This window comes from Salvelinus sp. IW2-2015, linkage group LG32 (genome assembly GCF_002910315.2).
Source record: "Salvelinus sp. IW2-2015 linkage group LG32, ASM291031v2, whole genome shotgun sequence".
Lineage (NCBI taxonomy): Eukaryota > Metazoa > Chordata > Actinopteri > Salmoniformes > Salmonidae > Salvelinus > Salvelinus sp. IW2-2015.
The window spans coordinates 3330924-3346218 of record NC_036871.1 but is presented as its reverse complement, the minus strand read 5'-3'; the positions used below and the strand labels follow the sequence as shown (position 1 = coordinate 3346218).

The 15295-nt window shown below is 44.8% G+C and overlaps 1 long non-coding RNA gene across 1 annotated transcript; it reads right to left on the bottom strand.

The window, feature by feature from the left end:
• Positions 1 to 305: 305 nt before the first annotated feature.
• Positions 306 to 6906, bottom strand: LOC139023453 (uncharacterized). Its single transcript, XR_011474575.1, has 3 exons — positions 6183 to 6906; positions 5223 to 5366; positions 306 to 370 (listed from the first exon to the last, which is right to left on the bottom strand). It is a non-coding gene; the product is annotated as an uncharacterized lncRNA (long non-coding RNA).
• Between the last annotated feature and the right edge of the window lie 8389 nt (positions 6907 to 15295).

The window sequence follows — 15295 nt, the reverse complement described above, 5'->3', positions numbered from 1 at the left end:
GACTCAATAGGGGTTCACATTAGTTTTGAATAACTACCCATACCTTTGTACCCCATACATAGAACATCTGTAAGGTCCCTCAGTCAGGTATTGAATTTCAAGCACAGATTCAACTACAAAGACCAGGGAGCTTTTCGAAAACCTCATAAAGAAGGGCGATAAGGCGATCATTCTCCTGTATATTATAAGTACAGCGACTGCAATTAGAAGGCATCATGTTAATGTTACTACTTAGCTTCGGCTGTTGAAGGTGCTGACGAAMCATGTCCAGATAAAGCGTCCGGAGTGAAAAAGTTGAATCCTTCTTATCCTTCTTCCTCTTGCTGAGGAGTAGCAGGGGGTACACTCCTACCTTGTGGAACCTATGTACCTGGAATCATTAATGACAAAATAACTTCCAGAAACACAACAAATATCAGTCAAATAATAACATTTAGATTTACAGTCTAAAATGAGACAACAACAATGAGACAACAACAAATAAGTGCATAGGGCCTATCATTTCCCTAAGCTAGAAATGCAGAAATCTTTTTAGAGGAAAACATAATAAAGCTTACCAGCTTGTTTGCTGCGTTAATCAAGGTTGCATATCTTCCATGTTTCATTGTCTTATTTGATCCGTCAGGAAGTCCACCGACAGGTGCGACCACGGCCGTTGCGGTAGGGGTTGTAACTTCCCTCTGGGCAGGTGCCTGGGAGCCTTGCACTGGGCGCACACCGAGCAGGAGGAAACATAAACCCTCATGTCCTTGGCCAAGGTGGACCACCAGTACTTCCCACTAAGGCAACACACYGTCCGACCGATGCCTGGGTGACCAGAGGAGGGTGACGTGTGGGCCCAATACATCAAACGGTCGCGGACAGCAGACGGAACGTACAGGCGCCCAGCTGGACACTGGGGGGGAGTGGGCTCTGTGCGTAACGCCCGCGTCCAGCTCCCACACCACCGGTGCCACTAGGCAAGAGGCTGGAAGTATGGGAGTGTGATCCATGGACCACTCCTCTGTGTCATACATCCGGGACAGTGCGTCTGCCTTAGCATTCTGGGAACCTGGTCTGTAGGACAGAGTGAAAACAAAACGGGTAAAGAACATGGCCCACCTTGCCTGGCGAGGGTTCAGTCTCCTCGCCGCCCGGATGTACTCTAGATTGCGGTGGTCAGTCCAGATGAGAAAAGGGTGTTTAGCCCCCTCAAGCCAATGTCTCCACGCCTTCAGAGCCTTGACAACAGCCAACAGCTCCCGGTCCCCCACATCATAGTTTCGCTCTGCCGGGCTGAGCTTCTTCGAAAAGAAGCCAGTACGGGAGCCGAGGTAAACAGAGCCATCAGGTGACCAAAAGCCCTGTCCGCCTCAGAGGACCCCTGCAGCCGCACCGGTCCCCCCTTCAGCAGTGAGGTAATGGGAGCCGCTACCTGATCAAACCTCCGGTAGTAGTTGGCAAACCCTAGAAACAGCTGCACTTCCTTTACCGTGGTGGGAGTTGGCCAATTACGCACGGCTGAAATGCGGTCACTCTCCATCTCCACCCCTGAAGTGGAAATGTGGTACCCTAGGAAGGAGACGGACTGTTGGAAGAACAGACATTTCTCAGCCTTGACGTACAGGTCATGCTCCAACAGTCGACCAAGCACCCTGCGCACCAGGGACACATGCTCGGCGCGTGTAGCGGAGTACATCAGAATGTCGTCCATATACACCACTACACCCTGCCCGTGCAGGTCCCGGAAAATCTCGTCAACAAAGGCCTGGAAGACTGATGGAGCATTCATCAACCCGTACGGCATGACGAGGTACTCATAGTGCCCTGAGGTGGTACTAAATGCTGTCTTCCACTCATCCCCCTCCCGGATACGCACCAGGTTGTACGCGCTCCTGAGATCAAATTTTGTGAAGAAGCACGCCCCGTGCATTGACTCGATCGCACTGCCGATGAGAGGCAGCGGGTAGCTGTACCTCACAGTGATCTGATTGATACCTCGATAGTCAATACACGGGCGCAGAACCCCATCCTTCTTCTTCACAAAAAAGAAACTCGAGGAGGCAGGTGAAGTGGAGGGCCGAAAGTATCCCTGCCCCAGGGATTCGGAGACACATGTTTCAATAGCCGCCGTCTCCTCCTGTGACAGAGGATACACGTGACTCCTGGGAAGTGCTGCGTCTACTAGGAGATTTATCGCACAATCCCCCCGTCGATGGGGTGATAATTTAGTCGCCCTCTTCTTACAGCGAGAGCCAAATCGGCATATTCTGAGGGGATGCACCAGGTCCAGACCAGGTCTCCACCGTTGTCGCACCAATGGAAACCCCTACACACCTCCCTGAGCACTATCGTGACCACCCCGTGAGAGCCCTCTGTTGCCACGAAATAGTGGGGTCCTGACAGACCAACCAGGGTAGGCCCAGCACCACAGGAAACGCAGGAAAATCAATAATGAAGAGACTGATTCTCTCCTTGTGACCCTCCTGCGTAACCATGTCTAGTGGAGTGGTGGCCTCCCCAATCAGCCCTGACCCTAATGGTCGACTATCTAGGGTGTGCACAGGGAAGGGCATATCCACAGGAACAAGGGGGATCCGTAAACTATGGGCAAATGAACGGTCAATAAAATTCCCAGCTGCACCTGAATCTACGAGCGCCTTATGCTGGGAATGCAGGGAAAACTCAGGAAATGTAATAAACACATACATGTGAGCAACAGGGGGCACTGGGTGAGCCTGGTGCCGACTCACCTGGGATGACACGATAGTGCCCTGCCTGCTGCCTCGACTCCCTGAGGAACCCCCCCAGCACCGACCAGCAGTGTGCCCTCTGCGGCCACAGATAGTGCAGGGAATGACCCCTCCTCCGGTCGCCCTAAACGCAGCACCGACCAGCTCCATGGGCGTCGGATTGGAGGTGCTGGGGGATGGAACTGATGGGCCCCGATCCGGACGTCCACGGGTGGCCAGCAGGTTGTCCAGCTGGATGGACAGGTCCACCAGCTGGTCCAACGTGAGGGTGGTGTCTCGGCAGGCCAACTACCGACGGATGTCCTCGCGTAGACTTCACCGGTAGTGATCAATCAGGGCCCTGTTGCTCCATCCCGAAATCCTGTGCGCTCCTCGTCCCCTGCCTCAGGTGGAACAGACGTTTACCTGCCGCTCGACCCTCAGGCGGGTGGTCGAAAACTGCCCGAAAGCGGCGGGTGAACTCTGCGTAATGGTCCAACGCTGCGTCTCCCTCACTCCATACGGCGTTGGCCCACTCCAGGGCTTTGCCTGAGGGGCAGGAGACGAAGGCGGACACGCTCTCACGTCCCGAAGGAGCTGGGTGGACGGTCGCCAGGTAGAGCTCCAGCTGGAGTAGGAAACCCTGGCATCCGGCATCCGTCCCATCATACTCCCTCGGGAGCGCGAGCCGAATCCTGCTGGGACCGGGTGAAGGAGGGGTGGACAGTGGAGCCTGCTGTAGTGGGGCTGGTGGAGGCATTGGAAGACCTCCTTCTCTTTCCCATCTATCCATCGTCTGCAGCACGCGATCCATGGCGGTGCCCAGACGTTGTAACATGATTGCGTGCTGCTGGACGCGCTCTTCGACCGCAAAAGGGGGGGGGGGGGTCATCTGCTCCTGCTGACTCCATTTCAGGTGAGTAATTCTGTAAAGCGTCTGTGTGTAGCTGGTGAGATGAGTCAGGCGCAGGACAGCAGATATGAGTAATGACAGCAATTTTACTCAATAATATCACAATACACGTTGTAAAAATACAATACCACAAAATACGGACCGCAATACAATAAACAATTACTCACAAACAAACATGGGGGAACAGAGGGTTAAATAATGAAAAAGTAATTGGGAAATTGAAACCAGGTGTGTAAGACAAAGACAAAGACAAATGGAAAATGAAAAGTGGATCGGCGATGGCTAGAAGGCCGGTGACCTCGACCGCCGAACGCCGCCCGAACAAGGAGAGGGACCGACTTCGGCGGAAGTCGTGAACGCCCATTTATCTGTAGCCTTCATTTTTTGGGCCTCTAACTTGACATTTATGTCAGGAGTGTGCGCAACTGGTTAACTGAAGTCAGGTGCAGGAGAGCAGAGATGAGTGAACAGGCACACTTTATTTGGCAGAAGGAAAACAGTCAGACGCAACTGCGTAACAACACTCCCGCCAAAGGCAAAAGCGAATAGCGCACTTGTCACACAAATAATGTACAGCATACAATACCACAGGTTCCAAACAAGACCCGGCGAAAAACCAGCATGAAGCGTCACACATGATACGTAACGAACAATTACACACACAGACATGGGGGGGAACAGAGGATAATATACACGTAGAGTGATGAGGGGATGTAAAACAGGTGTGCGGAAAAACAAGACAAAACAAATGGAAAATGAAAGGTGGAGCGGCGATGGCTAGAAGACCGGTGACGTCGACCGCCGAGCGCCGCCCGAACAAGGAGAGGAGCCGACTTTGGCGGGAGTTGTGACACTTTAGCTGTATAGTTGCATCACAGAACTTGCACTTCTTTGATGCTACTCCTATTGATGTGTTACAACTAGGACACAGCTTACGGCTGGAGCCAGGAGCCATTCTGCATGAAAGGTGGATATGAAAGTGTCAGAAAGAATAGCCCCATACACATAACTTTGACTGATGGAATGCACCAGGGAGGTCCACTATGGCATGGTGCGTGAATGGACAAGGAGAACTACAGATTGTGAGATAAAAACCATACCAACAATAGCAATTAATAAAGAGTTTGGCCAACTTTGGAGCTGACGTTGAGTTCACATTAAACATCAAGCCCTGATCCTTCTCAAACCCACTAAAGTGCTGTGTGTGTGTTTGAAGGTGACATGGGTTTCAATGACTCAATCATATGGGTCAGATCTGATAATGGACCTCGCCTGGTACTAAAACTAAGCCTGAGGCTTTAACATTACCCCACATGCCACACTGTGATGTAAAAATGTGTCATACTAACTGTTGACTACTATTGTAACCTAGATATAGGCTACATGCCATAGCTTCAGGTGCATAGTGCAATGAGTGTCGTTAGTTCACAGATGAAACACTACCTGGGCCAGTGGGATTTGGTTACTTATTTTAAGATATAATTTTTGAATAATCTCCTCCAGTTGGTTTGCATTTTTAAACTACAATCTGGTTTGGTTTTTGAAAACACAAGAAATGGGAAGAAAGCTGAATTAAAAGAGAAAAAGTTTCCACTTACTTAAAATGCAGCCAGAGGATAGATCAAGAGATCTGTATCAAGAGGATGGATAGAAAGAAAGAGAGATAGAGGCTAAAGGTGTCAGCCGTAGGTCTGAGTGGTCTGAATAGAAGGGTGGTAGGTGTGAAGGGTCTTTATTTGGACCTGGAAAGTAAACAGAACACAACAAGTTTAGAATTGTATTTCACCGCTGTATATGTAGGATACTTATTTTAATAAAAAAAAATTAACTGAGCATTAAGATGTACTTAATTTGTAAGTGGATTACATCACAAAAACTACAGGTGGTGTACAAAAATGTAAAGAATGTGAATGATGGATAACAAGATGACCATTGGATAGATACACATTCACTGTGGATGGGAGCATTGCTGTCTGGTGGTCCCAATTCATTCATTGTTTGGAATTGTTTTCTCCACAAGATCTAAAACTGTCTTTGGAAAGGCTTTGCAAAGACAAGTTGAACTAGCTCTATTAGGCAGGGGTGTCAAACTCATTCCACAGAGGGCCGAGGTTCTGCAGGTTTTTGTTTTTTTCATTTCAATCAACACCTGGACAACCTAACCAAGTGAGGGGAGTTCCTTAGTCATTTGTGACCTTCATTTATCAATCAAGGGTGGAGCAAAAACCTGCAGACACTCGGACCTCCCATGGTAGGAGTTTGACACATGTGGATTAAAGTAATTAACCACTCAAACTAGTTTAATCAGGTGTGTAGATGTTGCCCAGAACAAAACCCTGTTCTGACCATGAAACTCCATAGACTGTAGCCTAGCTCGCTAGCTAAAGCTAGCTGAAACTGTTGAGTAGGCCTATAGCTACGATTTTGATTGAAAACCTTGACAGATCAGTGAAAATGCATAGTGGTTTGAGAAATGTCGTAAAAAGCAATAAATCAATCTCCATAACATTATATACTAGCGATTCCAACCACATGGTTTATTTACATACTCCACTTACCGGGAAAGAGAATGATCGCATGCGAGGTTCGGGTACGTTCCAAGTTGCCTTCTTTGTTGAAGTCATGATGCGCATTTGTGCTGTAGGTCACAGATTCTGCACAGAATAAGAATATATTCAAACTGCCTGGAAAAGCGTTTCTTATATTCATTTAATTTGATATTCTTATATAAACTGAACAACACAGAAAGCAACCTCCCCTGCAGCCGATTGTGTTGACGAGCTGGAACGCGCTCCGCATTACATTGGGTTGAAGTTGCCTATGTACAGTACTGATCTTGGGTCAGTTTTCCGTTATTTTCTCGTACGACTTGGGGAGAGAAAGCAACATCACCCGCAAGGATTTTGATCGGCCAACATATGTTTTCTGACTGCAATGAGCGCAACACCCAAAAATATTAAGTGAAATCAAGCATAGAAAACAGTATTTGCCATTGATAATGTATTTAAATGTTCCCTGGCAAAGATCCCAAAGAGTGCCATTACTTGGAGTAATCTCTGAACGGTTTCAAAATGCCTACCTGTTGAATATAATCTTGTCTGCAGCAAATAAATGTATCGGAAGAGTGTAGTGGAAGATTAAATACTATTATTTCAATGGAAAAATCACCAATAAAATAAATCTGAAGACAGATGTAGGCTATGTATGTAGGCTGCTATTACACATACTAATGCCTCGTTCAGGTACTATCGGAGTTCTCGGGAATTCCTAGTTCTGAATGGGAAGTTTCACTTGAATGACCCTCCAAATAGGAACTACAAGTGGGAAATGAAAAAATTATGTGCCAATCTTATTGGTTTAAGAATTTTTCAGACTTCAAAAGCACTTGAACACAATAATGTTGGAGTTACAACTTCCCATTTTCCCATTTCCCACGAGAATGTGAAGCCAGCATAATACTGCATTCAAGTGCYAGTCGGTACTAGGAAACTGACATTTCTGACTTGTTAACTGGTAGAACGCGTTACAGTAGCCAAAGTATATAACATGAGTGACATGACCGTAATAATCATAATGGAAAGGCCTTGGAAGTGCCATAAGTATGAGCCAACATAATTCATTATTTTACATTAACCTGTTTAACATGTAATAAATGCATTATGAAGAAAAGTGTGAAATTTAGGCTGCACGAAATATTAAATGGGTTATGAAGAAAATCGTGTACTGTTGCCTACATGACAAAAAGGACTTCTGATTACAAGTGCACCAGTATCCAAAGTATTAAGCGAAATCAAGCACAGAAAACAGCATTGGCATTAATAAAACCATTTTCCCACGRATTAAGTCGCAAGTAAATGTGTGTCTTTTCTCAAAAATTCTGTTCAGCAAGTCTAAAACAGTACATATAGGCATACAACTACACATTTTAAAACATGGTTAAACAAAGACAACATTTCTGTATATTCATAACGTTCAATTAGCCATTAAGAAGAACAAAAATGAAATATAGACTATCGCGTCTATATGGTTGTTACAAAGGCTTGTGTGTAGCCTACTGGTTAAATTTGTGTATTTTCGCACGAATAAGAAGCATATAAATTCGTGTCTTTTCTCACGAATTAAGCCACACAAAAACGCACGAAATTTGCAGAAATGCATTATGTACCTATATGCACGAATTGAATGTAAACACACACMACACATACTGTGTTTACTGAGTTTTTATCTTCACCATGTTGAATTAGTGCTTGTGTGTTCCAATTAGTTATATTTGAAGATAAAAAAGCTATATGTTTTATTGTATTGTTACAATCCATTAACCGGGCTAAAATTGTGTTTCATTATTTTCCTTGTCTATGAGAACTTTGTAATTTTTTAAATAACCATGGAATAGTCTTTGTGTCTCTGAACAAACTGGTTATTAATATATAGTTTATCGACGACGAGAGCTACTCGTTCCCTTTTAATCTATTTTCTTTGAAAATTGGATACAGAACTTTAACGCCATTCTGCAATTTCCTTCGGGAACTGATCATTCATGCCAATTTTGATCCCAGCAAGTCTTTTACCCAGGCTTTTAACCATTATTTTATATTTTAAGGAAACAAATTTGGCAACGATTGGGCATTCATATCTTTGCCCTCTCTGTCCGAAGCGGTGTACACGTTCGAGTTGGATTTTGTCGATAGCTTCGCCTGGAATCTGAAGCGCTGTAACACGGAACCCAAACCTGCTGCTCGCGTGCGCCATCCTGCTGCTCGCGTGCGCCATCGTGCGCTATCGTGCATACATTTATTTTGTATCCCTACACCAAACGCGATCACAACRCGCAGGTTAAAATATCAAAACAAACTCTGAACCAATGACATTAATTTGGGGCAGGTCGAAAAGCATTAAACATTTATGGCAATTTAGCTAGTTAGCTTGCACTTGCTAGCTAATTTGTCCTATTTAGCTAGCTTGCTGTTGCTAGCTAATTTGTCCTGGGATATACATTTACATTTAAGTCATTTAGCAGACGCTCTTATCCAGAGCGACTTACAAATTGGTGCATTCACCTTAATGATATCCAGTGGAACAACCACTTACAATAGTGCATCTAACTCTTTTAAGGGGGGGGGGGGGGGGTTAGAAGGATTACTTTATCCTATCCTAGGTATTCCTTAAAGAGGTGGGGTTTCAGGTGTCTCCGGAAGGTGGTGATTGACTCCGCTGACCTGGCGTCGTGAGGAGTTTGTTCCACCATTGGGGTGCCAGAGCAGCGAACAGTTTTGACTGGGCTGAGCGGGAACTGTACTTCCTCAGAGGTAGGGAGGCGAGCAGGCCAGAGGTGGATGAACGCAGTGCCCTTGTTTGGGTGTAGGCCTGATCAGAGCCTGAAGGTACGGAGGTGCCGTTCCCCTCACAGCTCCGTAGGCAAGCACCATGGTCTTGTAGCGGATGCGAGCTTCAACTGGAAGCCAGTGGAGAGAGCGGAGGAGCGGGGTGACGTGAGAGAACTTGGGAAGGTTGAACACCAGACGGGCTGCGGCGTTCTGGATGAGTTGTAGGGGTTTAATGGCACAGGCAGGGAACCCAGCCAACAGCGAGTTGCAGTAATCCAGACGGGAGATGACAAGTGCCTGGATTAGGACCTGCGCCGCTTCCTGTGTGAGGCAGGGTCGTACTCTGCGAAGTTGTAGAGCATGAACCTACAGGAACGGGTCACCGCCTTGATGTTAGTTGAGAAAGACAGGGTGTTGTCCAGGATCACGCCAAGGTTCTTAGCACTCTGGGAGGAGGACACAATGGAGTTGTCAACCGTGATGGCGAGATCATGGAACGGGCAGTCCTTCCCCGGAGGAAGAGCAGCTCCGTCTTGCCGAGGTTCAGCTTGAGGTGGTGATCCGTCATCCACACTGATATGTCTGCCAGACATGCAGAGATGCGATTCGCCACCTGGTTATCAGAGGGGGGAAAGGAGAAGATTAATTGTGTGTCGTCTGCATAGCAATGATAGGAGACGACATGTGAGGATATGACAGAGCCAAGTGACTTGGTGTATAGCGAGAATAGGAGAGGGCCTAGAACAGAGCCCTGGGGACACCAGTGGTGAGAGCACGTGGTGGGAGACAGATTCTCGCCACGCCACCTTGGTAGGAGCAACCTGTCAGGTAGGACGCAATCCAAGCGTGGGCCGCGCCGGAGATGCCCAACTCGGAGAGGGTGGAGAGGAGGATCTGATGGTTCACAGTATCAAAGGCAGCCGATAGGTCTAGAAGGATGAGAGCAGAGGAGAGAGAGTTAGCTTTAGCAGTGCGGAGCGCCTCCGTGACACAGAGAAGAGCAGTCTCAGTTGAATGACTAGTCTTGAAACCTGACTGATTTGGATCAAGAAGGTCATTCTGAGAGAGATAGCAGGAGAGCTGGCCAAGGACGGCACGTTCAAGAGTTTTGGAGAGAAAAGAAAGAAGGGATACTGGTCTGTAGTTGTTGACATCGGAGGGATCGAGTGTAGGTTTTTTCAGAAGGGGTGCAACTCTCGCTCTCTTGAAGACGGAAGGGACTAGCCAGCGGTCAAGGATGAGTTGATGAGCGAGGTGAGGTAAGGAGAAGGTCTCCGAAATGGTCTGGAGAAGAGAGGAGGGGATAGGGTCAAGCGGGCAGGTTGTTGGGCGGCCCAGGAGAGAGCAGTAGGAGTAGCAGTGTTATCAGTGGTAATCCATGTTTCCGTCAGGGCCAAGAAGTCGAGGGACTGGAGGGAAGCATAGGCTGAGATGAACTCTGCCTTGTTGGCCGCAGATCGGCAGTCCAGAGGCTGCCTGAGACCTGGAACTCCACGTGGCGTGCGCGCTGGGACCACCAGGTAGTAGTGAGAGCAGCGGACACGCGGTGTGAAGCGTTTGTATGGTCTGTGCAGAGAGGAGAGAACAGGGATAGACAGACACATAGTTGACAGGCTACAGAAGAGGCTACGCTAATGCAAAGGAGATTGGAAAAAATGACAAGTGGACTACACGTCTCGAATGTTCAGAAAGTTAAGCTTACGTTGCAAAAAATCTTATTGACTAAAATGATATAGTACTGCTGGCTGGTGAAGTAGGCTAGCTAGCAGTGGCTGCGTTGTTGACTTTGTTTGAAAGTGTAGCTGGCTAGGTAACCTCGATAATTACTCTAAACTACACAATTATCTTGGATACAAAGACAGCAAAGACAACTATGTAGCTAGCTAACACTACGCTAATCAAGTCGTTCCGTTGTAATGTAATAGTTTCTACTATTCGGTAGAAGTTGGCTAGCTAGCAGTGTTGACTAGGTAGGAGAACGGCAGTGCGGCGGACGAAAATAGCTGGCTAGCTAACCGATAATTACTCTAAACTACACAATTATCTTAGATACAAAGACAGCAAAGACAACTATGTAGCTAGCTAACACTACACTAATCAAGTCGTTCCGTTGTTCCGTTGTAATGTAATAGTTTCTAATAGTTTCTACAGTGCTGCTATTCGGTGGCTAGCTGGCTAGCTGGCTAGCTARCAGTGTTGACTACGTTACGTTACGTTAGAAGAACGAAAATAGCTGGCTAGCGAAACCTCGATACTTACTCTAAACTACACAATTATCTTGATACAAAGACGGCTATGTAGCTAGCTAAGATCAAACAAATCAAACCGTTGTACTGTAATGAAATGAAATGTAATACTACCTGTGGAGCGAAGCGGAATGCGATATAAACATTGAGTTGTTATTTTACCTGAAATGCACAAGGTCCTCTACTCAGACAATTAATCCACACATAAAACGGCCAACCAAATCGTTTCTAGTTATCTCTCCTCCTTCCAGGCTTTTTCATCTTTGAACTTATATGGTGATCTCATCTAAACTTTCATAGTATTACCGCGACAACCGGCAAAACAGTTCGTCTTTCAATCACCCACGTGGGTATAACCAATGAGGAGATGGCACGTGGGTACCTGCTTCTATAAACCAATGAGGAGATGGGAGAGGCAGGACTTTCAGCTCGATCTGCGTCAGAAATAGAAAGGAAATCTATTTTAGCCCTTGGCATCGCAGACACTCGTTGGCGCGCGAGCAGTGTGGGTGCAATAATTGAATAACATGGATTTCTAAATTTATTTTGCGACGCTCGCGCTCGTGCACGCGACGTATCCGGTCTGGTCAGTATGTAAGGAGGAACTCTCTAACTACAGATTCAGGAACTTCTCCTTCTTTCTCTTGGATACCTGTAAGTACCAGATTCTCTCTCATGGATCTAGTCTGTATGTCAAGTAAGGCTTCTCTCAGAATGGTGTTCTCCTTTTTAAGTTCATTCACTTCGGTTTCAATCTTATTGACTGTCCCTTTTAGCTTGTGTGTTTCCTTYTCCAATGTCGCAGCTTTTTCATCACTCATCTCGAGGCTTGCCTTCAACTCTTTTATATCCTTACTGACTAATTCAAGTATACCCATTTTGTCATTTATTGATTTTAACAGATTGGTTTCGACCTTTACCATTCCCGGTGGTGAAAATATGAAATCGTCTGTGTCTGTAGAAGAGTCACGTTTTTGTTTAGAAATCGGTTCCCCTGTCTTACTCTCCGTCATGTTTGGTTGTTACTTGTTTTTGTAATATTTGTCGATAAATGTCTCTAGTCTTATGATTTGTTTTGTGTTATTATTCAGATTGAAGGTTATCATCCACCAGATTGTGTAGTGCTATGATTTAGTCTAACTTGCCGATATTGAATATTACGTTTTTATCTTGAGGTGCTCTACATAACTTCGTTCAGTCCGCAATTACCTGTCTCAGTCATGCCTCATCTAGTTAGATACAATCATGTCCAACATTTTTTGGCACCCTTGATAAAGACGAGCAAAAAAGACAATAAAATAATAATACAAATACTGAGGAATATTGTACGCATTTTAATTATATAATTTTATTCTAATACCATTGCTCAGATATTTTGTAATTAATCTAAAAGGGATGGGGGTCTAAATTATTGGTACACTCCGGCACCCTCCCCTTGCCAGGATAATGGCATTGAGCTTTTTTTCTTAAATGCTTTATGAGATTGGAAACAACATCGGGAAGGATCTTAGACCATTCCTCCATACAGAATATTTCCAGATCCTTGATATCCTTCGTCTGCGTTTATGGACTGCCCTCTTCAATTCAAACCACAAGTTTTTAATAGGGTTCAAGTACGGAGACTGAGGTGACCATTGCAAAATGTTGATTTTTGTGGTCAATTAACCATTTCTTTGTGGATTTTGATGTGTGCTTGGGGTTACTGTCTTGCTGGAAAATCCTAGCAGAGGCAACCAGGTTTTTGGCTAAAATGTCCTGGTACTTGATAGAGTTCTTCATGCAGTTGATCTTAATAAGGGTCCCATGACCAGTGGAAGCAAAACAGCCACATAACATCAATGATCCACCACCATATTTTACAGTAGGTATGAGGTACTTTTCTGCATATCCATCCTTCTTTTGACACCAAACACGCCACTGGTGTGCGTGGCCAAAGAGCTCTATTTTTGTGTCATCTGACCATATCACCAGTTCCAATCCAAATGCCAATGCCTGGCATCATGAACTCTACCCAGTTTCAGGACATTTTTGCCGAAAACCTGGTTGCCTCTGCCAGGAAGCTGAAACTGCAGCTTATACTCGATCGTCCGTCACTCCACCTGCAAGAGACATCGAGAAACCCTTCCCCCAAGTGCATACATCCCCCATATACCAGGGATCACCAACTRAATTCAGATTTTTTTTTTATTGAGCGAATGGACACAGGGCCGGAACATAATTATGAATCATTTGTAGACTGCAAATTGACCGCAAGTAGCCCAAACAAATATAATATTTGACTAAAGCATAATAAATTCAAACCTTAAAATGTCATACGATCACATATATCTATCTCTCTATTATGCGTGGGAATACTTTGGAACAGATGTTCAAAATCACTGAGCTGATTTACTGGTGGTTTTAGTCTTTTATGTCCAACATTATTCTTTTTTGGGGCTCAAAGACCTTGGGGGATACAAATAAAATATTAAATCACAGGCCGCCATTTGGGGACACCTGCCATATATATTACTACTATTTGTATGCAGTTACGATTATCACAATGTGTGAGCATTTAATAAGCCCCTAAATCAACAAGACAATCCTCCTTTGACACCAAACTGAAGAGTGTAATGTTGACTGATCCAGTTAAAGTAAAAGTTTTAATACAGAGCTTTGGGGTAGACATGGTCATGTGAAAATGCAAAGGCTAATGCAATGATGTGTCTTCATTGTCAACGTGTTATGCTCTTCATTATTTTATCATGATTATTCAGTGTCTTCCTGTCATAAAACATGGGTTTATTGTCACAGTGTCTAGATTCTGGTAACTGTTGTGTCCATGACGTTAATTGACAGGGAGCTGATACATTGAAAAATGAAGACACCGAGACTTTGGCTACTTTATGTGGGCCATGATGTTCTGTACAGAACGATGGGCGTCTGTTTGTCATAAGTGTCTTTTTTGATCTGATAAACAGGGGTGATGGAAAAACACTAGAAAAAGACTTGTACAGAAAGTTCCACCTTTTTAGATACAGCATGTGTAAGCAGGTTAGGCTATTCCTGTTATGATTATAAGCAGAGATATGTAAGGATGTGGCATCCGGCCTGGGTTCTCCTCCGTCTTTAAGTTCCCTGCTGTGCTGTGAATTAGTGTGTTAGAATGGAGCTCCAACGAGAGCACAGGCTGTAGACATGCAGGGAATACAGATAACAGAGACACAAGACAATGTTGTGTTTGTATTTTGCAGCCTAATAATTATGACCAGATAGGTTTAAGGTCCTAAAATGTTTGTCTCTGTATTTCCTACTTTATTTACAGTCATAATTATTCATTTATAATGCAAATTATATTTTTATTTAATGTTGCTATTTATTTTTATTTAGTCGATTGTTCATACAACTCATCCCAACTTGGCAACTCCAAGTATGATTTAAGATCAACATTAATGTGAAATGTGAAAATGCAGTATACAGTATACCAGTTCAGCAACCTGCTGTATCAGTTTATGAGTTGATCAGAGACTGAGTGAAGTTTAATCTTGAATATGGCACTGATCTGTGTGGTTTATTTGTGCCTCTGTTGTCTCTTGTGATAATAATTGTGGAGATAATGTTGTTCTTCCTTACTAAACAGCAGAGAGGAACATTTTAATTAATTGTCCAGTTTAATTAATTTCATAATTTGGTTTTACTTTAGTTTTCTCTGTTTTGTTGTTTGTGTGTGAAAAGCAATAACATTTACCTCCGAGTATAGGTGATTGGTTGACCTGGCTTGACAAAATAGTTTGAGTTGTTGATTGTTATTAATGGGGTTGTTGATGATGTTATGAACAAGTGGTTTYCCTTTCAGATTGATGCATCATGGATACACACTCTGCATAGATTGACAGACTCAGTTAATTTCAATCTATTCAGGGGATGGGAGAGATGTTCCGAAAACGAATGAGGAGGTAGATTGACTGGAAAACCCAAGTCCCTTGATTAGCTGGTTCATCCTCACAATGTCAAATTGTCACCATGGGAATTAAAGAACGACACAACCTTAAAAGGATCAGCCTTCCCCAACCTTCACAAAGAACGAAGTACAGTGGGAGGGGTTATGTTTCTTTGGTGGCA